The sequence below is a fragment of the Pongo abelii genome, chromosome 14 (genome assembly GCF_028885655.2).
Source record: "Pongo abelii isolate AG06213 chromosome 14, NHGRI_mPonAbe1-v2.0_pri, whole genome shotgun sequence".
Classification (NCBI taxonomy): Eukaryota; Metazoa; Chordata; class Mammalia; order Primates; family Hominidae; genus Pongo; species Pongo abelii.
In genome coordinates, this window is record NC_071999.2 from 96,251,956 (window position 1) to 96,277,747 (window position 25,792).

General features: G+C 33.6%; 1 pseudogene; it reads left to right on the forward strand.

Moving 5' to 3' along the window:
* Positions 1–2,182: 2,182 nt before the first annotated feature.
* LOC100435933 (fatty acyl-CoA reductase 1-like) lies at positions 2,183–3,263 on the forward strand (annotated as a pseudogene).
* Positions 3,264–25,792: the final 22,529 nt, after the last annotated feature.

Consider the following 25,792-nt stretch of genomic DNA (forward strand, 5'->3'; position numbering starts at 1 on the left):
AGTAGAAAAGTGGTTGCCAAGGGTAGGAATGTGAGAGGAAGTGGAGAGATGGTCAATGGGTACAACACTGTGTTTATATAGAGTAAATAGGCCTAGAGACTGAATGCATAGCATGATGAATACAGTTAATAATACTGTAACATATACTGGAAATTTGCAAAGAGAGTAGACTTCAAATTCTCTCACCAAAAAAATTATTAACAATAATTATGTGAGGAGGTAGATATGTTCATTTGCTTCAGTTTAGTAATGATTTCATGGTGTGTGTGTGTGTGTGTATGTACATATCAAAACATCATGTTGTACACCTTAAATATATATACACTTTATTAAATATATAAATATAAAAAAGTAAAAAACAAAAATTATGAGGCAGAAAACCAATAGGGCATTGTATAATGCATAAATTAGTCTAGCATCACTTAAGCCACTGATCAATTTTAAATTATGAAGTGTGGAGCAATTAGATTGTATGTAACTTATGATGCAATACGAGAAGTACCTCAGTGCTACCTCTAAATACTTTTCCTTGCACATAAAGTCTGAATGTACCCCAAACTCCAGATCTAACTACTACTTTAAACTGTTAGCATAGACACTTAAACAAAACTACAATAAAGCAATTGGCCATATTCATAGTGTAGGACATTTTTATAAGGCAAATAACCTAATTTATCCAAAGAAAAAAATCAATGGCTTCAAAAAGGAGGGCTGGGGTTAAGGCTTAAGCTTAAGACCTGAAATTGAAAAACTGCTAAAAGAAAACATAGGGGAACAGCCATGACACTTGTGTGGGCAATGATTTTTTGGATATAATCCCCAAAGCACAAGCAACAAAAGCAAGAGTGGACAAATGGGATTACAACAAACAAATAAAGCTTTTGCAAAGTGAAAGAAACAATAAATTAAAGAGACAATCTACAAAATAAAGAGAAACTATTTTCAAACCATACATCTGATATGGGGTTATTAATCAAAAAGGAAATGTAAAAAACAAAACCAAGGATACCAATAAACTTACTTTTTTTAATGGGCAAAGGATTAGAATTGAAATTTCCCAAAAGAAGACACACAAATAACATACGTGTGTGTTTTTTACCTAACACCTCCTAGAACAGCTATTATCAAAAAGATGAAAGATAACAAGTATTGGTTCTCACCAATACTTGCTGTAGTATGTAGAGAAAAGGGAACTCTGGTACACAATTTGTGTGAATGTAAATCAGTACAGCCATTACGGAAAACAGTGTGAAGAGTCATCAAAAAATTGAAAACAGAACTACCATACAAGCCAGCTATCCCACTACTGGGTATATATCGGAAGGGAATGAAATCAGTATGTCCAAGAGATCTCTGTATTCCCATGTTGATTGTAGCATTATTCACAATAACTGGGCCATGGAAACCAATTATATAGATTAAGAAAGATAGAATGAGAGGGAGGAATGTAACGAGGGATAAAGGAAAAAGGAAGGAAGGAAGAAAAAATGTAAGAGAGAAAAAGAGACCGAGAAAGAGAATAGGAAAAAAATGCATTATTAAGAATACCATGTCTGTCCTTTTTACATTTTTTCCCACTTCTTTTCTGCCAGGCTAGAAAAGGAATCACTGGAGAAAGGCAATAGAATCAAGTACTGATATGGGCCTGGACCATGATGTTAGTGAGACTTGTGCTGCCGCAGGGTAGGAGACTCACTAAAAGAGAGTGTGAGGGTGTGCTGTGTGGTATGAGCAGAACAGCTTAAGAATGCATCTCGGTTGCTGTGAGTCCCCAATAAACTATGAAAAACAGCCAGCCAGTTGTCTGTGTTGTAAACAGTCAGATGAATACACACTATGAGTTAACTAGGGGATTCCTCCATGCCTAGCTCAGTAGAAATGGTATGGACTAAATGGATCTGAAATCAGAAATTCTCTTCAATCACATAGTGTTTGGGCTTGGGAAAGGACTGTCACCCTGACTGGGACTGCATTTACCATATATATTCTGCAAAAGCCCTGACATGACTGTGCTAAAACTAAGTTAGTGAGATTGTGTTTCTGCTACTAAACTGTCCAACAAATTCCAGAGATTAAAGTTATATTATCCAGATACCTATTTCCCAGAGAATAAACTGCTAATACTTAGTATGTGAAATTTGACCTGATAGAGTTTTAGGGTGAAAAAGTGTTGGTAAATGCTTAATTTTTTTTTTTTTTGAGATGGAGTCTTGCTCTGTCTATCTACCACCTGTGGATCCCAAGAAGCTGATTGATCCTTTAGAGTGGATGGATTATGGCCGAGTAAATGATATCATGCCAAAGTTGATAGGAGACAGACCTAACACATACGTATACACAAAAGCACTGGCAGAATATGTTGTACAACAAGAAGGAGCAAAGCTAAATGTGGAGATTGTAAGGCCATCTATTGTTGGTGCCAGTTGGAAAGAACTTTCCAGGATGGATTGATAACTTTAATGGACCAAGTGGTCTCTTTATTGTGGCAGGGAAAGGAATTCTTTGAACAATGCGTGTCTCCAATAATGCCCTTGAAGATCTTGTTCCTGTAGATGTAGTTGTCAACAAGAGTCTTGTGGCAGCCTGGTATTCCAGAGTTAATAGCACAAGAAACCTCATGTCATATAATTGTACAACAGATAGCACTAATCCTTTCCACTGGGGTGAAGTTTAATATCATGTAATTTCTACTTTCAAGAGGAATCCTCTCGAACAGGCCTTCAGATGGCCCAATGTAAATCTAACCTCCAATCACCTTTTATATCATTACTGGATTGCTGTAAGCCATAAGGCCTCAGCATTCCTGGATGATATCTATCTCAGGATGACTGGAAGAAGCCCAAGGATGATGAAAACAATATCTCATCTTCACAAAGCTGTAATGTTACTTGAGTATTTCACAAGTAATCCTTGGGTTTGGAATACTGACAATGTCAATATGTTAATGAATCAACTAAACCTTGAAGATAAAAAGACTTTCAATATTGATGTACGGCAGTTACATTAGGCAGAATATATGGAGAACTACTGCATGGGAACTGAGAAGCACATTTTGAATAAAGAAACGTCTGGCCTCCCTGCAGTCAGAAAACATCTGAACAAGTTGCATAATATACCTTATGATTTTAATACTATCCTTGTGATCCTCATCTGACACATTTTTATTGCAAGACCACAAATGGCAAGAAACGTGATACTTTGTGGTTAGTCTGTGTTACAAGTTTCTGTCATAGTTTCAAGCATCCAGCACTATGAGATACTGAAGACCAAGAACTCAGCATTTGAACATCTATGCATATGATGGTCTAAATGCACAAAATGTAAAATGTACTTAAGTCATCTCACCTTTTGTCATGACATTAAACCATCTTAGATTGGAGTGTGAAGTAAATTATGGTATATTTTATGTGACATTTTAATGTTTATGCTCATTAAACCTAGTGAACACACTGTGTTATGCCAGCTCTAATCTACAATAGCTACCAAAACCATGACTTAATATTTTGAGCCTGGAAGAAAGGGGTGGGATGAAGGCAAAAGTGGGGAAATAGGAACACTGACCAGTATAACTGCAATTCTGAAACATAATTAAAATATGCCTTAACATATAGTGAATTTCTAACTCTAATGTTCAGTGCAATGGAAGATATTCATTTGGACAGTAATACTAGCTAAGTTGGTAGATATTTGATTCTTCAGTGTTTGATTTTTTTCATTAGTTGAAGTGGGTTTTAATTTTGTTAAAATTATAACCAACCTATTTTCACATCATCCTGTAAGTTAAATGATATCAAACACGAAAGACATGTTCTCATTTTTCTTTTCTGATTAAATGTCTGATGCATATCATTTTTCTATAAGCAATCAGCTGCTTTTAAAATCAGAATGCTATGTTATTCTAATGACTGTACTGGATCTGAATGAGTTTGAGAATCCACGTCAACAACATATGCTACATGTTTTTTTGATGGAAAGTGGAAACAAATTCAGTAAAACTGTTACTATCAAAAAGAATAGAAATACAGTTTTCTTGCCCACATTATGATCAAATAAAAATCCTGTGAAATTGTGTTTATGATTTGAAGCAGGAGGATTTCTTAAGACTTTGTTGGAAGTGGGAGCATTCACCATACTTGTGTTCTCCTCCCTGTATAAATTTTATTCATAGGATTTTAAAAAGCTTGTGCTATCTTTCTGATGAAAACTGAAAGTGTATTATTATGGAAGAATGTATTTGAAGGTAGTAATAACATTAAGAAAATGTTCTCATGTGTAAACACATACTAATTTTGACCTTGAAAGATGAATTCCTTCAAGAAAAAATAAAATAATGCATAAGATAATGTGTATGAAATTAAATAAAAGACTTTATTTACATACCACGTAAAGTAGCAAACTGTTGAATGAGTTTGAAGATATTTATTTTTTATACATGTGGTTTTAGCTTTAGAAGGAAATGCATTATGGAAACAAGTAATAGCAAGAAAATTGATGTATATTTTAAATATACATTAAAATTCCCTTTTAATCATAATAGTTTACTTACTGTTTTAACATACAATTGGTTTAACAGTTTGTTCATCATAACACTTCTAATTAAGTTGATCAAGTTGTACCGTATTAAATAATCAGCAATGTATCTGGAGTATGTTTAAAGAGAACTGTTTACAATACAGAAAGTTATATGGAACTTTACATCTTAAATTTCTTTGTCAATTTAAATGCAATGTATAAGAAGTCTATTTTGCTATCGTGAAAAAACTAAATGTAAAGGAAATCACCTACTTCCATGCAAGTGTATAATCTTGAACAGGAAAAATGCTTCCATGTTGAAGCCAGACTTTCTGTAGTAAAACTCTTAAATATTATTTTAAAACAAATATGTATATAAATATCTGTGTATTCTTTGGAATGATACTAAAGTCTCTGGCCTTGGACCTACCTTATATGAAGGTATAAGATACCATGACAATGTCTGAAAATTGAATAAATAATGATGCCTTTGATTTAAAGTGGCCCACATAATGTACATCGAGTACTCCATCTCTCCAAATGTATTTCCATAATTTGTTGAAAACATGCTAACATTTGCATGATTTTTATATTTCTGCTGGGTACACTTAGAATCAGGTGAATTGTCTTTGTGTCTTGCAAAAGAGTTGGGGACAACTTGGGCAGGCCTATGAAGTGCATAGTGAGTGTACATCTTCTGAAATGTTTTATTGTTCTTGTAATCTAGCTTAAAGAAATGTTAACTGTGAGGGTGCTGAGGCCACTGCATTAATTCTGTGTGTTTAGAATTCTGTCGTCAAAAGTAAACTAATGAATAAATTAGTTTGTCTTTCTGGAATTTAAAGTTCTAAAATTAGTATAAAGAGTATATAGATTGTTAATCCCCACCAACTAGACTTTGAACTTAAGTCAAACTTGAACATTCGAGAAATCATTTGTGTCATTTACTAGACATGATTTTTAGTTCTGTTTGATTACATTTTCTACACAAACTCATTATTTAACAGGATAGTCTACTAAATTAAATGTTTCTTATTTCATTTAACTCATTTGATTAAACTGCATTCTAAAACATTTGGAGTTTTTCCCCCTATTCACCCTTAATCCTGGCATATGCATTTGTAAATTGTGATGTCATTGGGACTATATTTAAATTTGATTTGGCAACATTAACATGTCCTAACACTCAGTGCAGAGAAGCATGGCAGTATGTCCTTTGACTTAAGGATGGCATAAAATAATCATTTTTAAACCTGTGTAATAAAGCTTGAAAGCAGGGAAAATAATTTCCTTTTCCCCCTTTTTTGTGCTGTCTGTAGGAATTGATTTGGATTTTTTTTTATGTTTTTTGTTTGTTTTAAAAGTAAATTGATAATCTTTTATAAGAAGTAAATAGAAATATTATTGGGTGTCTTTGATTGTAAAGCAAAAAGTAATAAATGAATCCCTGTATTTCCATTATTTATTGTATTTTTATGTTCTGAAAATTTTCCATGAAACAATATGGATAGGATTACAGGAAGCAGTCCTTACTTAAACTTCTTGTCTGTTTTGGGTGTATTTGTTAATTCTTATGTCCTAATTTTATTTAATTCTATGTTGCTCACACGGCATTTTAGGGGAAGCATACAGGCAGGATGAACACTTTCTGTTAAAGTGTTATTTTTATGTATTACCTGGAATGAGGCAGGTTTTTTTCTGTTTCCTAAAAACAGTAGCCAAGAGACCTCCAGGGTGTCATTAGGTTCCAGCTGCTGTCCTCCACATTGAATGATGTCCTGTTAATTTATAGGTATATTTGTAGTAATTCATATGACTATTAAGTAAGTATAAGAGATAATTCATTAGTAATAGAAATTAACTGAACCCTTTTGGAGCAGGAGAGAGTATCAGGCAGGGGTCAGGTAAGTGTAAACGGCCTTCTGAGCATGCTCTTCCAGGCTGACTGCCAGCCCTGACATGAAACCGTTAGCACTGACTTGCTCTGTTTAGAGAAGATCTTTCCAAACTTTTGCGTAATAAACTAGAAAAAGGAATATATGCCACGTAACTGGATTACAGAAGTGAGTTAATTAATAGTGTCTTTGATAAAAGATACATGAAATATTTTCTTATTGAATTAATATTTTTTGTCTTGAAACATTTTCTTGTGGTAGAATGTATTTGTCTTTTTTCCTGGTGTTACCCTCTTAGCATCTATCTTTGTTACCCTTAAGATCCTTTTAAACAAATCATCTTTGTCAGTTAAGCATAGTTGTGCAAAAATTGTTAAATAATTCCTTTGATTTGTCTTTATTAAATAAAAAATATGAGAAAAATATATTAATCAGGGAAGCATTTATTACAATAATCAATCTAATATAGTTGCTGTTATTTAAATATAGTATTTTAAAGATCTTTTTATTTACAAACTATGAAGACAGCAAAACATGAAAAAGGGAGCATTAACATAACATTTTTCAATAAATTTATTATGTCTTTGCCCAAGATGTTTTAAAAAAGTAACTGGTAAATAATGTAAAGTAATGATATAGAAGTTAAGAAGAAATTATTTAGGCAGATAGTGAGGGTAAGGAAGTTCTTGGTAAGGTTTTCCTTTTAATGAAAAGCGGCCCCCAAATCATTTTATTTTCTAACTAAGAGCAGCCAGTAAAATAGAGCTGCAGACACAGACAAGCAAGCTGGAAGTTTGCATGGGTGAATGCCGGCAGTGGTGCCAATAGGAAAAGGCTACCTGGGACGAGGCATATTCAAAATGGTGGTTCCATCTTCCCTTTTCTTTGCCAGCCACGTGTACAGTAAGATGCCGACAACATGGTGCGAACCAACTGGAAAGTCATTTTGCATAATAAGATTATGCAAGATTATTATGTCACACCTGGTCCAACCAATCTGTGGGCCTTCTGTAAATCAGAATCCACCTCCTAAAGCCTACCTATAAAATCTGGTGCACTCTGCAGTGGGCCAGATTTCCCTTTCGTGGGCCTCTCTGTCTTCTGAGGGAGAGCTGTTCTCCTTTCTCTTTCTTTTGCCTATTAAACCTCCTCTCCTAAACTCACTCCTTGTGTGTGTCCATTTCTTTTATCTTCTTGGCACGAGATGACAAACTCCAAATATTTACCCTCCATAAAGAGCATCCTCACATGCAAAAATATTTCCTAATTGTATCGAGATAAGGATATAATCACCACTTCAGTGCATGCCTCAGACTACAAAATATATTTTTAAATGCTACATTTATTTATAATGCAGTCTTTCTCTAACATATTAAACGTATTCAATAATCTATATTTAATTTTAAGGAAATGTGTATTTCTTTAATGTGCAATTCCTATAAAAGGATAAATTAGATACAGAAGGAGCATCAATTTACACTTGTCCTTACATGTATAATTCTTTGAAATAAAGTGTCAAATCGATTTTAGGTAGCAAGAATGTATAAACTTCAAAATTGTGTTTCACATGCTGGTTTGGTAAATGTAAAATGTATATTAAACACATGTTTTAGATTATGAAAGACTAGAACATCAGGCCATCTACAGACAAGTAAATAATTGTAAATATTTCTACACTGATGATAGCCTGCTACACAAAATAAGCATCAGTAGAAAGATAATTTTGTGCAACAATGGGCTTCATTGCAGATCTTGAGTTTGCATTTTCAGCTAAAAATATGTTTTGTTACAGTCCTAATTATAATTTATCTGGAAGTTGTAATGAATTATAATTTAATAGTCAGAATGTCTTTCAGTGTATATATGGAGGGTAGTGGAAAGTATATAAATCCAGAAGTAGTATAATTAAAAGGATGGTAATATATGCCAACAATGCCAACAATGGTAATATATGAATATTTACAGGAATTTTCTTCACTAAATCTGATATGTGAAAAATATATGTAAAATTGTTTTTTATTGGCTTTCTTATATTACAAAAAATACCCAGTAAGTGTTAGTTGTTATTTTTAGGGCAGCATTTATTTTTAATTGCAAATATTTTCATTACAATCAATAGAAAAATGCACTGATGAAGAAAACACAGAAAAAAAGATAAATATATAATTCCTTAGAATAATTTTATTTTCTCTTGTTGGAGTTGACTCAGTGACAAAAATATTTTATTCCTTTTAACTAGTAGGCATCATAAGAGTTATTTCAATACATTTTCCTTTTTGTGTTGCCAGTAAACATATTTTTGTTGATTTTGTTTTTGAAGCACCAAGAAAATATGTGATAATTTTTCATAAAATGTTTTAAATAAACAAGTTATTTCTGTAAAGAACACATGCAAAAAGTAAGCTGATAATTTTTGGTTGAATACCAAGATGAGTAAAAATGTACAATATTGTGTATATTCTGTCATTAATTTTCAATTGTTCTGTAAGTATGAAAATATTGTCTAAGTTGCCCTAATTGCTCAAGAGCTATAGAACTTTTAATTACATATTTGTCATATGAAAATAAATGTACATGTGAGGAAAAGATCGGAAGGATGTACCAAAATGTATGAGATGCAGAGAAATACACTGTTGTTTCCATAGTAACAGCATGTTCAGCCAGTTGTAGCACCATGGTAACTACAAGAGGAAAAAATATGGAAGACATAAAAATTATAAATTTACAAAATTAAAAGATTCATTTTGGTAAAGTTGGCACCTGACTATAAAAACCCACATTTTCCTAATTCTGCTTCGGATCAGGACTCTCCTAGGTTTTATTGACTTTGGTTTTCTATTATTCCACATTTTATGAAGACCATTGTCATTTTTGAAATATGCTTGGATGGTCTCTATAAAGTTGTTGTAATGATTAAATAAAATGAGACAATTTATGATAAAATGTTCTGTAAATTGCATAGAGCTACACAAATTCATCATTACAATTTTTTCAAATTTTGATAAAACCTTGGCCCTTCTTTTAGGAACTAATTATAAATTAGTTCCTAATTTATAATAAGTCTTTGCATAAAAAGAAGTTGTTTAGTTTATTGAATTTTGAACCAGAAGCTGATGTCTTTAAAGTTTTTTCTAAATATTTAACTCTAGATTTCCTTTTAACAGTAGAAAAACTAAAAGTTAATACATAGTTTACATGGAGAATGTAATGGAGGCAGAAAAAAAGTGAGGCTATGTGAGACCTGTCTTCTTAGGATAAAAAAAAATTTAACTGAATCTCATGGTCCAATGCTGTATGGACAATTTCTTAGTTTTCTCCTGGCAGAGCTGATCTAACGAAGCAGGCTTGAGATTAGCTATTTCTTCACATGATGATTAAATTTAAAGAGAGTAACATTTTAAATGTTGCTTTATGTCTTTAGTTTTAGAATTAAAAAAAAAAAGTTGAATCTTCAGTATTTAATTATAATTTCTCTACCAAGATTTGAAAAGCATTGAAAATTTTATGTAAGTCTTAGAGACACAGTTAAATGCTATTTCTATCTATAGTCATTTTTTTCTGCATGTTGATGTCAAGACATCTAGGTCAACCTTTTCAACCTTTTCAACACAACAGAAAAAATAAATGAAAATAATTTATTTATTTTTTATACTTAATTATCTATAACATGGTAGTATAGATACCATGGTGGTTAAGCATCTAGTGTCAGACATGCCCTGCCTGGCTTCCAATCATAGCTCGGATATTTACCATTTCTAAGATGGGGTGAATTACTTGTGTTCTCTGCCTCATTTTACCATCTGCAATTTTGAAATTATCGTTTGTAATTGGAGTAATTATTACTGGTAATTTGAAGACTGAATGAGTAAAAGTGTGCAAAATAATTAGAACAATGTCTAGCATAATAAAATACCCAATAAGTGTTAATTATTATTTTAGCACAGCATTTATTTTCAATTGAAAACATTTTCATTATAATCAACAGAAAAATTCACTGCTAAAGATGGAGAATATACAAAGAAAAAACAAATATATTATTCTTTAGAATAATTTTATTTTTTCTTATTATAAGAAAGAAACTATTTACTTCTCAGACTTGTCTATGTCACACGAGTAATATCTGTTCCAGCCAATTGTGCACTTTTAATGCTAAAGAAATTTTTGATCACAGATCTTCATTTGATTATCATAGTATTATTCCATAGTTCATTGTTTATTTTTACCTTATTTTCTTGTATTTTAATGTCTAATATCTCCTCATTAGTAAAGTATATTGCAATTCTCAGAATATTGTTATCCAAGGTAAAGACTATATGTTTTCTTTTTGATTCTTTGAGAGATTACTAATTTTTAAGTAGAAAGTTTGACATTTCCCAGATGCATTATCATGAAACTTTTCTACACTTCAGCTTATTGGCCTTGTGCGAATTATTAATTCAGGTAATATATAGCAGACACTGGTAACAGTTGAATAATAAAGTAAAAACAGAATGATTATAAATAGTAAATTATATTATGTCTCATAAACCTCAGTTCTAATTTTGGCTTCTGTCAATGATTAGTCGTATTAATAGGGCCAGTCATGTGAAAATCTTCATCAATATAACTGTGATTAAGTAAACAGAAACTTTAGAATACATGGAAAATAATGGTTTTAAAGTTGATAATATATAAATGATAAAACACATAAATGAGTAGAATTAAAAACAAAATTAATAGTAGATATGATTCTATAGAGCTTTGAATGCCTTTTGCTAAGCATTTATAACAAATTCTTGAAGCTAAAAAAGTCAACAACCTATTATTAAAACCTCAAAGGTGCATTATCGTCTTGTAATGGCCAGAAATAAAGTAATAATCCAGATTTTAAAAATATGTATTGAGATGTCATCCTCATGTTACGCATGGATGCCATGGTGATGCGAAAGACTTTATTTTGCAAGCAAACTAACTAATCACTGAGGCCAGGGAGATGGAATTCATTGGTTTCTAGGTCCGAGGAATCAGGCTTACTTACTGCTTTTGTTATAATAGAAAGAAGTAGCTTAAGGCCCTTCTCCAACCTATTAAAAAAATGGGTTTTCTATGGGAAACTGAGGTTCTGCTATCACAAATAGAGAAAGTGATGTTGGTTGATTAAGAAAATATATATCCACTACCTATGGAAAATTTTAGATAAGGTATTAGATCAACTATTTGGTAACTAATTTAAAAAAACATTTTTCAAAATGTTACTTTTTATTCACCATACTTAGGTGCCTGAGTTCATGGTGGCAGGTTAATTGCTCCTTCCATTTGCCTTGAAATTGCCCCAAATAGCTTAAAATTAAAGGACAAAAGTGTGAATTACTTCTCTTCTAAATATTGCATCAGGTTTTAGCACCCAGGCACTTCCCCACCTCACTGTCCTGTTGCTATTGACAATTAATTAAATAGTAATTATAACTACTATTACTTTTGCAGTTGCTCTTAGAAAATTCTAGCTAATGTTCTGATTCATCTATGTATCAGTAGATCAATTGATTGATTGATTAGTTTCCTAATAACAGCCCAATGAGAAAGAAACTGTCATTATTCCCACGTGAGTGAAAGGAGACACGAAGAAGGCAGGCAATATCAACCTGAAATTGCACAGCTGGTAAGTGTTGGAGACAGGTTTCCACTCACACAGTGTGACTCACAGACACTGCAGTCTACAACACCAGTCTCCAAGCTATTCTGCCAACTTCAGCTATAGAGATTGGGAGTTGGGAGGTGAGAAAAATAATTTGTTATAGAATTGGTTTGCCAAGATATTTGGGGAGAAGCATACAATGATATGTTCACAAAACATTTTTATCACAATGTGCTCTATTTGTCAACGCGCTACAGAGAGGAGATCAATTCAGAAAAGGAATTCATCACTTTGCAATAAAGAAATAAAAGAATCCAACTTTTTTGAACTTTAAGTGTTGCAGGAGGCATCTTTCTTATTCCCAACTATTTGAAACCAAAACTGAGAAAAACTTTGATCAATGAAAGCAGACTGAAGCCCATCCTTGTGTGGAGAATCAAATTAAAAGGATGATCAATATATTTGCTATCCAAAAGCTTTAAGATGCCTCACAGTAAAAGTCCATCTAAGTGTGTGGAATGAAGTGTATTCTTTCAATTGGACAAAATTGCTCAGTGAAAAGAGAACAAAGTTATGACTATATCGCAATTCTTGACAAATTTAAAGTACTGTCAATTAATGTTAGAGAGGGCAAAATGGTTAGATTAAATTGGCAGTTCTAGGAAAGGGGAGATCCAGCATTCAGACAGGCAGTCTGCGCAACATGCATTCTAGTGAAGTTTCAAAAGTAAAACGCATACCAACATTATGCATGCTACCATAAAAAGAATGAACGTTGTATTACATCTAATTCCACATCAACAACATTATTTGGCAAAAGAGAATAAAATAATGGTTTCAGAATTGTAAGCAAAAGAAATTCTGGGTATAAAATTTGGTATTCCATCAAATGTCCACCAAGAGGATAAAAGAAATATTTTCAGATATACTAAGACTCAGAAATTTTACTTCTTTCACAATGTTGCTTAATGAAAAAGTCAAAAGATAATGCATTCTGGAAGAGAAAAGAAACAATTAAGAAGAAGAATATATGCCATCCAAAATGTATTCTACTTCAGAGTATAAAGAACAAAAGCATTATGATAAAAGCTGTGCACCTCTCCTAGAAAATTACTGTTTACATTGAACAAAAATTCACAAGGTTCTGATAACAATTTTTCTGTAAATCAGTAAATTTTCTGAAGCCCAATTAGGAATCCGGTTAGTAGTATCAATGAGAAATGAGCAAATTATTCTGTCAACATGAAAAAATAAACACAAATAATAAATCTCATAGGTCTGAGAATCTATAAAAGACAATTCAGATAAAAAAGAAAGCATAGACATGATGTAATTTTGAGTTATTCTTATAATTTAGAAAATGTTGTGAATCTGACCATAATGTTTTTAATATTTAACTGCTAACAGCAGACTTTTGGTGATAAATCATTTTGTATCTTTTTAAATAGGCCTAGTCCTCTAGATATATTTATCTAATTAAGGCTTTGTAAATGCTATTATCAGTTTTCAATTATGTAAACAAATCTGGAAACAGATCATAAGTTACTGTTATATTTACAGAACAGAATTTTCTTATGTAAACATTAGCAATAGAAAAGGGAAGGGATAGCTTAAAGAAGTTTGAAGGTAAATAAGAAATCAGTCAATTGAGGGTCTTAAGTTGATCTTAAGTTAACAGATCAATAAATACAAGATACATTATTTAAAATTAACAATTAAACAAAAGTGTATAGAAAATAGTCACTATAAATCTGTCAACCAAGAATTCTAAAGCATGAAGGAGATGTCAAATGATCTGTATAATATAGTGATTTGATCATATTTTATAAGAAAATAACTAAAAATAAAATAAATTAAAGGAGAATATAGTAGGCAAGTTTGACTTTGGGATAGTATATTAGTTTTCCCAAGACTACCACCAAAAGTATCACAAATGAGCGTTTTCCATAATCTCCTTGTCAGGTTCAATAGTTCAATAATTTTCTATAACAGTTTATATAACTCAGGAAACACTTTACTCAAGTTTACAAGTTTATTATAAAGGATATTATAAAAGACATGAATGTACAGCCAGATGAAGAGGTACATGGAGCAAAGTCCAGAAGGGTCCTAACAGAGTCACTTTTGTGGACTTGGAGTATGCCACCTTCCTGACATGTGGATGTGTTCACCAACCCAGAGGTTCTCCGAATCCGATAGATTAGGAATTTGTGTAGAGGCTTCATTCATGTGAGCACGATGGGTTTACTCAATCTCTAATCCCACTCCCCTCGCTAGAGGATGTGGGGGTAGAACTAAATGTTTTTAGCTTCTAATTATGACTTGGTCTTTCTGGTGACCTGCTCCCATCCTGAAGCTGTATGGGAGCCCACCAAGAGTTGCCTCATAAAAATGAAAATGTTCCTGTCACCCAATAAATTTCAAGGACCTTAGAAGATCTGGGTAAGATGCTTCTATCAATCCCATCACTCAGGAAATTACAAGAGTTTTAGGAATACTGTATAAGCAACCAGGTGCAAGGATCAAATATGCATATCTTATTGTGTCACTTACCTGTAATCTTTTTAGCAGATCTTTCTAGCCCAGCCATATCTTTGATGTTCTCTTCCCAAAATTCTTTGGTATTATTTTGCAATATAAATAGGCTGGTAATTTTCCAAGTCTTCAAGTTCTGGTTCATTTTTGCCTAACAATTCTTCAATTTATCTCTCTCCTCACTCAGGTTGCTATAAGCAACAAGGAGAAACCAGTAAACACCATCAATACTTTGTTTAGAAATCTCCTTAGCTAATTATTCAAGTTTACCACTTAGAAGTTCTATTTTGCACAAAACCCTCATACACAACTCAGCCAAGTTCTTTGCCATTTCATAACTGGAATCACTGTTCCCCCAGTTCCCAATATCATGTCTTCATTTCTGTCTGAGGCCTCACCACAAGCATCTTTAACATTCATACATCGACTGATATTCCATTCATGATTATATATGCATTCTCTCTGAAAATAGAAGCTTTCAGCTCTCCTTTTTTCTGCGTACTCACCAGAACTGCCTTTAATGTCCGTATTTCTACAAAATTTATTCCAGGCAGTGTAGGCTTTTTTTTCCTAACATGCACCTCAGAATTCTTCCAGGCTCTGTTACTCAGTTCCAAAGCCACTTCCACATCTTCAGGTATTTGTTACAGGAGTACCTGACTCCTGGTACCAAAACATGTATTTCTTTGGTAAAACTGCAATAAGGAAGTACCACAATTCTGGAAGGTAGCAGTCTGAGATCAAGATGTTGGTAGGGTTACTTTCTATTGATGCCTCTCTTTTGGCTTGTAGAGACTGTGTATCTCCTATGTCTTCACATGGTTATCATGCTCTACCCATCTGTGTCCTAATTGTCTTTTCTTATAAAGGCACCAGTCATATTGGATATCGAAGCCTATTTTAATGACCTCGTTTTAACTGAAGTATACCGATTTAAACACCTTATTTCCAAATACAGTCACATTCTGAGGTTCTGGCTGTTAGGATGTTAACATATAAATTTGGGGAGAACGCAATTTAGCCTACAATAGAGGGCTACCCTAGAGTTTGGCAATGATTACCAGATGTCTGTTCGATATCCATTATTTTCTTAATGACAGAACCACTATTTTATTACAACAAGCAATATTCCTAGTTAAAGATTACAGTTTTGTGGCTCTATTGTAGGTAAGTTTGGCAAAATATATATTAGAAATGTTACCTGCAAATTCCAATTGCCATTTGGGGAATAACTGTTTGCTTGAAGATGGACGTCAGTTAAATATATTGTGCCTAAAAGATAAAAGTGTTCAAGGTCTCAACAGGTAGCTGTCATACTATCCCTGGAGAACTGATAACTTGAGATAAATTTGGTACAATTATTCTGAATATAGTAACTTAAAACAAATATTTATTTCCTGCTCACAGGTTGGCTGGTGGACTGTACTTTCACTAATCTGAGCTGGGGGTCAGCTGGACTTCAGACTTTCAAGTCTACTCCAGGTGTCTTCATTCCAGGATCCGAGCTAAAGAATTAACAACTTCCTAGTATGTGTTCTTCTGATTGGGGACAGAGGACATGTATAGAGAGCTGTGGAAAATTTCCAGACTTCTTTAAGACTTTTCTTGGAAGTAGCATAGTAGAATTTCCACTTATATTTTATTGGTCAAAGCAAGTCATATGGTTAAGTCCAAGTGATGAGGCACTGAAAAGTTAGAAACAAAGGAATGCAAAATTCTATTCCAGGGAGAGAGGAAAACATTCAGAACAAATATCCACAAACAATCCAACATTCCACAGTTGTCTAACACCCTGTTGTTTTTAATAGATAAAAGAAATGTTTATTTCGTTTAAATTCCTATTATATTTTGTTACTAGTAGCCTGGTACAATTTTAACTTATACCCAGAACTACAGTCTTTTAAATTTCACTTGTTAACTCCTCTGTGTTAACAAGTTATTTTGTGCTGTACATTTTAACTTTCATAATTGTAATATTAATGTAATAAAAAAGCCTTTTTGAATCCCAAAACAAAATTTGAACTGACTTGTAGATGCCAAAAAAGGGAGGTTCAACCAGACAAGAGTTTAGGAGAGTATGTTGATGGGAAGAAGATAGCAACCATAGGACTTGGTTGTAGACATCCAGAAGATGGTGCGAAACAGTAGCTGCGTTTCAGCAGAAGCCCAATGGATGTGGACAACAATGGCATAACAGAGGTAGCAGGATGCCATGAGCTTCATAAAAACAAATTCATGACACTAATTGACTTATTTAATATGAGAAGAATCAAGATTTTCGCACTCAAGTTGAGGACATATTTACATTAGCCAACCAAAGAAATGTATGCAATATAACAATACCCTTTTGGAAGCCAGGGAAGCAGTATTTTTCACTGGTAGAGATCAAAAAATTCTCCCTGAGTGTTGTATACTTCGTGAATGTGTGAATATATGAATGAGTCAGAGGGCAAGTCTTTTGGAATTTTCTTTGTAACTCTGAGTAAAACAGTAGTGTCAATATTACCTTGGGTTAATGTAAGCAGATCTGCCATTAATACTAGGCAAAAAAAGGAAATAATTCATGAACTTTCTCATATTTTATATATTATGGTAAATTATGCTGAGTGAATTTTAAAAATTAGTAATTTTGAAATGTAAATTTAATTTACTTAAAATATATCAGGACTGTATTATAGTTTAAAATTCATGAAAAATTATGAGAAGTTTACATTTATTGACAGAAATTAAAACTATAGAACTTTTGAATCAGCAAACTTAATTTCATATTTTAGTGATACTTCTGTGTGAACAGTATTTCCAAAGAGATGAATTAATGTAAGTAGCCTATTGTAGTTGCCTTGTGAGAGTGAGATAATTCTATAAATACATAAAGAAGTTTATAATTAAACAAAAATAACCTTGCATAATGTATTGATACCGCATGATTAATAATTGCTTTCTAAATTTATGATGCTTACTATATATACTTGTATTACACTTCAAATATTAACATAATTTTCTCAACATATATTTTAAAATGTGTTTTCTATAAGATACATGCTAGATAGTATAAGTCTCTATATGAAGCCGACACTGTAGAACCTTCTTTTAGGGAATTTATACTACAACTTTACACTGCCTTCTGATGCTAATTTAAACTTATTTCAAATAGAATACTTAATTAGTAAAACAAATCCAACTTCTACAGCATGTTTGGATGAAAAAACAATAATGACTACATCCAGAGAAAAAATATCCAATATAGAAAACAACAATTTCATCTATCTTTCTCTACTTATATTCTTACCATTTTGTTTTATAATTACAAGTTGGATCTATTTCTATACTCAAAAACAGAATAGTATTTGCCACTCTTCAAAAACAGGATGCTTTTTTAGAAATCTGTGTCCTTTTTTCATACGGTTTTCTCTTTCCGTCTTCCACCTATTAAAACATAGATAGCATTCAATACCTTGGTTAAGTATGATATTTTATGTGAAGCTTTCTGTGACCATAAAAGATCAGTAAATTTCTTCCTCCTTTGAATTTTATATATTTGCACATCTCATTTAATTCCTATAATAAACCTACCCCCTTTGGTAGGCATAAACACATTCCACTTTATTGATAAGAAAACAAAGTTATAGAAATCATAGACCTTTATCAATGTCACTGAACAACAACAACAAAAATATGTGTTAAAGGTTGCTTTTATTTAAACCAGTGTCAATTAAAATTCTAGTTCTTTCTACTATCCTAAACTACAACGTTACTTCTCTCTCTCTCTCTCTCTGGCGGCCCTTAAGACAAATGGATTGCCTTCCAGTTCATGTAAGTGTATCATTTTCAGTAAATTATTGATGTGTTTTCTGTGAGGAGAAAACATATTTTGTAGTATCTTTAGACCCAGCACTCAGCAATTTCCTGACACACAGTAGGTGCCAAATGAATATTTATTAATCTGACCTGGAAAAAGACTCTATTTATCAAGACGTGCTCCTCTATTTAATCTATGGAAAAGTGTCTTTTGCATTTTTTGAAGATTTTCCAGAAAATAAATTGCTTTTGAATGCTCACATTATTCCAGTTTGACATACTTGGAAAGATTATGAGAAGCCCTGTAACTAATATAATCAAAGTAGTATGACTTAAAGGATTCACTGACTTGCAGAGCTTGAGAAAGCATTTGGCAGCCTTAACTTAGCTCACTGATAGGAACTAACACTTTTAATAGTTCTGTCAGAATGCCTAGGTACTTCTCTGAGAGATGCTACAGCAAGTTTTCTACATCAACAGTAGTAGATATAAATTATTGTTGTTTCCTTCATGTCTTAAAATGTGTAACTGATACTGATCTTCAGGGACTGTTATCAGTTGTATTTGATGGCCATTACCATGTATTTGGGAAATACAAAAAGAGCATCTTTAAGTACAGTGGAACACCACAGTGCACGGCATATCAAGTCATTTACACATTTTTGGCAGCTTCCTGGAGTATAACAATGTCGTTTCCTGCCATTAACAGATGGAGTCTCAATGTGAGAACTGCTACTGTAAAACCTGCAATATGTCAGGTTAAAGATTAAGTGAAATCAATGTTAGAGGGTGCTATCATCTTATATATTAAAATTGTACATAATGTGCAGATCATAAGCTTCATGAATTTACTTATTTAAAAAATAAGATTTATGGCAAAAACTTCAATATAGATAAGGCACATTATGGAAACAAACTTATGTCCCTGATGTGAGTGACAGATGCTATCAAAGCTGTACAACATCATGCTTCTCTGCTTTTCAAATTAAAGATGTACAAAACAAGAACAATTTTATGGGTTGCTGTTAAGTTTGATGAACCGAGAAGTTGACAGCTTTTAAAATGTTTTAAGTGTGTATAATTGTGTGCATTAACATCAAGAATTTCTCTTCCCGCTTTTTCCAGATAAATGGCTTCGTGTCAAACACATTGTTTCAACTTTCAAAATTTTAAAGGGCAAGTGGCTTGAAATATATGGGGCTAAGACACTTATTTTTGTCCCTAAGTTTAAAATCAAATATGTGTATAATTATGAAAATAATTTGACTGCCAAATTAGACTCAGTTCAGAGATTTTGCCCATTATTTTAATGATTCAATAAATAAACAAACGAGAAACAGGGAGAGGTCAGAGTGATTCCTTTCTTCACATATCAGGCATAAGCTCTTTGGCCCTGAGCAATGTATGGGGCTTTTAGCAGGGGATACAGATTAGTTACTATATACATGGTAAAACAGCTCTACTTCGTATCCCAGACTTTGTAGACTTGGTATAGCTTATGTAATATGCTAACAAAAGTCATACCTCATCAATCCCTATATCCTAGATTTGCTTTGCCTACGCAATGCTAAACCAAGGGTATCCTGCTAAATGAATTTCCTAAAAATCCCTCTTCATCTAAAATATATTTTGCCTATTTATAGGAGATTGATCATTAGCAGCTTTGTAAAAGAATTAGGTTGGGTTATCTGCTTTCATTCCTTTCAGGTAGCACCTTCCATAAGTTAATCAAGAAATAAATAAATTAAAGGCCATGTGTATTACCTTCTTCTCCAACCATTAGCAAGTCAGTGATCAGTTCTGTATAAATTCTGTGATCAGGTAAAAAAGAAAGCTACTACCTTTGATAAGGTATCACAAATGTATGTATTCAGCAAACAGAAGCAAGGAAAGAAAAGTTATATTAAATCAGTTTTAATACCTATGTTTAATTAAATTTAAAAGAAATAAAAATGGTTCTAGACCACATTAAGTATTTGATAAGCTTATCAACATGCATGATATAAACATAGTTATATAGAGTGATGTCACATTCTTATAAATCATTATGATTTTCAAACAACAAAAAAACTGCAATTTATAGAGCAATTCTGGCAATTGAGTCAGATAGTCTGAGGAAATGATTCAAGGGAAAAAATTACTAAATACCAGACAGGCACTTAATTTGTAGAAGCAATTAAAAAGTTAATCAGACCTCATTATCTCATTCATATTACACAGACCTTGAAAATGTGCAATTTGCATTCCTTATTGAATAATAGTAAAGCGTTTGCATTTACCTTGCCAGTGTACAGAGCTGGCATCGTAGATAAGCAACTGGTGCAGTCACACAAAACCCCAATGTAGAAAGAGTTCAATGCTCTGTAGTTGCCATCTTGAAATTCACAATAATTTTATCTTTGAATGTGTGCTTTGTATGTGAAGTCAGATGAGACAATGAAGCATATGATGGGGCTTGGAGTCTCGGCTCACACATGGCTATTCCACACCGCCCCCCTCCACTCCTGGGTCGGGTTCTCAGCTGCCTATGTCCTGACTTTTGGTGCTCCATGCCCTGCCCAGCTCCCTCCTCCATCAGCAGCCTGTGACTCTACCACTCTCTGTCCCAATTGGAGTGTGGGTGTGGGCTTAGGGAAAGTTGGGACCATCTTGGTGGGGAGCAAGGGCGTATCTGGCAGCACTACCATTCGTCAGAACAGGTGGAATTCTCTTGCCCACACCCACACCAGGTACCAATTGTGTTGTATAACATAATGTAATAATCACAAGAAGCAGTTGCCAAGCTGAAGGCTATCCTTCATAACAACAACAAAAATACCATTGGCTTTATCAAAACCTGAAAGCTTGCTTAAGAGACTCCAAAATCCTAAGATGTAGGCCTCAGAGGTATTATCTAGCTGGTAATGATATCTGTGGAGTCCAGAGGAAGGGCTTAATAGAGATGAGATTCAGGTCAGGGCAAGGGCCATTGCTAGGGGGAAGCCTATAGGATTAGCAAGTAAACTGGAAGAAGTAAGCTTTTTTCCCTTTTTGGCCTTCAAGTCTCCATCTGAAGCCACCAAATAGCAAAATATAATGGGGTATCCTCTGTCAAAGGAGGAAGGTGATGTGAGCATTGGGGTGAACAAAACCTTCATCTCTAAATTATCTGTAGCCTCAGTGATCCTAGCCACACTTGCATTGATAGCTGTAATGTTTCATTAACTTTTGCTAGTGGACATGGAAGTATTAACAGGTGACCTGTGAATAGATTGCCCCATACCAAAGATATAGGAACAAACTAATTTCTCCATAATAATTAGGATCAGCTGTACTAGCCAATATAGTAACCTCCTTCTTTGCCTTTGGCTGGTGATATAGGAGACTAAAATTAATAAATGTGTCTCTTACAGGTTTAATGTATATCTTATAATTAGTGACATAAATGAGGCTTCAATAATCCATTCCGGGAATGTGGATATGTGGCAAACCATTTGAATATCACAAATTTAAGCCCATTGATAAACTCTTTGTTCTGTTAAATAGTATGTAAATATTTAGATCTGAATGTTGTGTTAGTTTTCTTCTGTTTTTTTGTAAATGGTCTAGATATAAATTTTATCAGCTGATGTCTTAATGTTAAAAACATTTTGATTTTTATATTGTTGTGTTATTATAGTAGCTATGTATACCTTTTGACTGTGTATTTCTGTACTAGTACATTCTTAACACTGCTATAAAGAACTAAGACTGGGTAATTTATGAAAAAAAAAGAGGTTTAACTGACTCACAGTTCCACAGGCTTAATAGGAATCATGACTGGGAGGCCTCAGGAAACTTACAATCATGGCAGAAGGGAAAGAAGAAGCAATCCCGTCTTACCATGGTGGAGGAGTAGAGAGAGAGAGAATGGGGGGAAAGTGCCACACACTTTTAAACCATAAGATCTCGTGAGAATTCACACACTATCATGAGAACTCACTCACTATCATGAGAAGAGCAAAGGGGAAATCTGCCCCCACGATCCAATCACCTCTCATCCAGCCCCTCCTCCAATTCAACATGAGATTTTGGCAGGGACACAAATCCAAGCCATATAAATTTCTTTCTCACTTTTAAATGTGTTGCATTTTTCTGGACCAGAAATAATGGGTATATAGGCTGAAGTGAAAGGTTTGGATAACCTTCTGTAACTTTCACTTCATAGGTGCCTTTTTTGATTATGTTCTTAATTTTACAATTAATTTTACTTTCTGTAGAATCCTTAATTTCTACTACCTGCTTCTATTTTTCCCCTTTCTTCCTAGTTCCACTGGACATCTTCTCCTTCCAAGTTGTATCACTCCCAAATGTAAAAGATTGTTACTTCTGAGTCTAGTGTTTTTGGTGTTTTTGTCCTGCATTGTTCCATACGTATGATATTTTGAGGAAATGTTAAGAGATTTGAAATCAGGCAACTGTCATAATTCTATAGGAACCCAAGCATTTTGGCTATTTTGAATCACACAAGACAGCATTATTTTTACTAGTATTACTTAAGTTTTTGTCTTCAGTCAGCATTCACTAAGAGTTTTGAACATAATTGCCTGTTTGGGGATTGTAAGTTTCTTCAAATTTTCATATTTCTATTTGGAATGCTTTATTTTCTACCTGAAGTAACAGCATTTGTATGACTATTGCAGGTGTACAGATGATGAATTTATATTTATTTGTCCAAAAGTGTCTTGAAATTTCACTTTAAGGAATATCTTTATTAAATTTAGATTTCTGGGTTGGAAGATATTTTTTCATTCTTTGAGATAGCAATTTCAGGGTCTCTTGAGCTCCATTGTTTCATTGCGAAAATTATTTCTTAAATTTAGCATCGTTCCTTTAAAATAATATTTCTGTCTAGCCTACATTTCGAATTTTATCTTTTTTTAATGTAATCCAGCATATAAACAGAACCAAAGTCAAAAACCACATGATTATCTCAATAGATGCAGAAAAGGCCTTTGACAAAATTCAACAACGCTTCATGCTAAAAATTCTCAATAAATTAGGTATTGATGGGTCGTATCTCAAAATAATAAGAACTATTTATGACAAACCCACAGCCAATATCATACTGAATGGGCAAAAACTGGAAGCATTCCCTTTGAAAAGTGGCACAAGACAGGGATGCCCTCTCTCACCACTTCTATTCAACATAGTGTTGGAAGTTCTGGCCAGGGCAATTAGGCAAGAGAAGGAAATCAAGGGTATTCAATTAGGAAAAGAGGAAGTCAAAGTGTCCCTGTTTGCAGATGACATGATAGTATATCTAGAAAACCCCATTGTCTCAGCCCAAAATCTCCTTAAGCTGATAAGCAACTTCAGCAAAGTCTCAGGATACAAAATCAATGTACAAAAATCACAAGCATTCTTATACATCAATAACAGACAAACAGAGAGCCAAATCATGAGTGAACTCCCATTCACAATTGTTTCAAAGAGAATAAAATACCTAGGAATCCAACTTACAAGGGATGTGAAGGACCTCTTCAAGGAGAACTACAAACCACTGCTGAAGGAAATAAGAGAGGATACAAACAAATGGAAGAACATTCCATGCTCATGGGTAGGAAGAATCAATATCATGAAAATGGCCATCCTTCCCAAGGTAATTTACAGATTCAATGCCATCTCCATCAAGTTACCAATGACTTTCTTCACAGAATTGGAAAAAACTACTTTAAAGTTCATATGGAACCAAAAAAGAGCCCGCATCGCCAAGTCAATCCTAAGCCAAAAGAACAAAGCTGGAGGCATCACGCTACCTGACTTCAAACTATACTACAAGGCTACAGTAACCAAAACAGCATGGTACTGGTACCAAAACAGAGATATAGATCAATGGAACAGAACAGAGCCGTCAGAAATAATGCCACATATCTACAACTATCTGATCTTTGACAAACCTGAGAAAAACAAGAAATGGGGAAAGGATTCCCTATTTAATAAATGGTGCTGGGAAAACTGGCTAGCCATATGTAGAAAGCTGAAACTGGATCCCTTCCTTACACCTTATACAAAAATCAATTCAAGATGGATTAAAGACTTAAATGTTAGACCTAAAACCATAAAAACCCTAGAAGAAAACCTAGGCAATACCATTCAGGACATAGGCATGGGCAAGGACTTCATGTCTAAAACACCAAAAGCAATGGCAACAAAAGCCAAAATTGACAAATGGGATCTAATTAAACTAAAGAGCTTCTGCACAGCAAAGGAAACTACCATCAGAGTGAACAGGCAACCTACAAAATGGGAGAAAATTTTCGCAACCTACTCATCTGACAAAGGGCTAATATCCAGAATCTACAATGAACTCCAACAAGTTTACAAGAAAAAAACAAACAACCCCATCAACAAGTGGGCAAAGGACATGAACAGACACTTCTCAAAAGAAGACATTTATGCAGCCAAAAAACACATGAAAAAATGCTCACCATCACGGCCATCAGAGAAATGCAAATCAAAACCACAATGAGATACCATCTCACACCAGTTAGAATAGCAATCATTAAAAAGTCAGGAAACAACAGGTGCTGGAGAGGATGTGGAGAAATAGGAACACTTTTACACTGTTGGTGGGACTGTAAACTAGTTCAACCCTTGTGGAAGTCAGTGTGGCGATTCCTCAGGGATCTAGAACTAGAAATTCCATTTGACCCAACCATCCCATTACTGGGTATATACCCAAAGGACTATAAATCATGCTGCTATAAAGACACATGCACATGTATGTTTATTGCGGCATTATTCACAATAGCAAAGACTTGGAACCAACCCAAATGTCCAACAATGATAGACTGGATTAAGAAAATGTGGCACATATACACCATGGAATACTATGCAGCCATAAAAAATGATGAGTTCACTTCCTTTGTAGGGACATGGATGAAATTGGAAATCATTATTCTCAGTAAACTATCGCAAGAACAAAAAACCAAACACCGCATATTCTCACTCATAGGTGGGAATTGAACAATGAGAACACATGGACACAGGAAGGGGAACATCACACTTCGGGGACTGTTGTGGGGTGGGGGGAGGGGGGAGGGATAGCATTGGGAGATATACCTAATGCTAGATGACGAGTTGGTGGGTGCAGCGCACCAGCATGGCACATGTATACATACGTAACTTACCTGCACGTTGCGCAGATGTACCATAGAGCCTAAAGTATAATAATAATAATAAGAAGAAGAAGAAGAAGAAGAAGAAAAAAAAAAATTAAAAATAAATAAATAAATAAATAAAAATCTTTCCATGCCTCGAAATTATGAAGATGTTTTCCTATATTATCCTTTAGAAGCTTTATTGTTTTACTTTTATAATTAAATTTAAATGCATCTGTAATTGATTTTCTATGTGGTGTAGGGTTCAAATTTCCTTTTTTACATAAGCATATCTAATTCACTCAACACTGTTTATT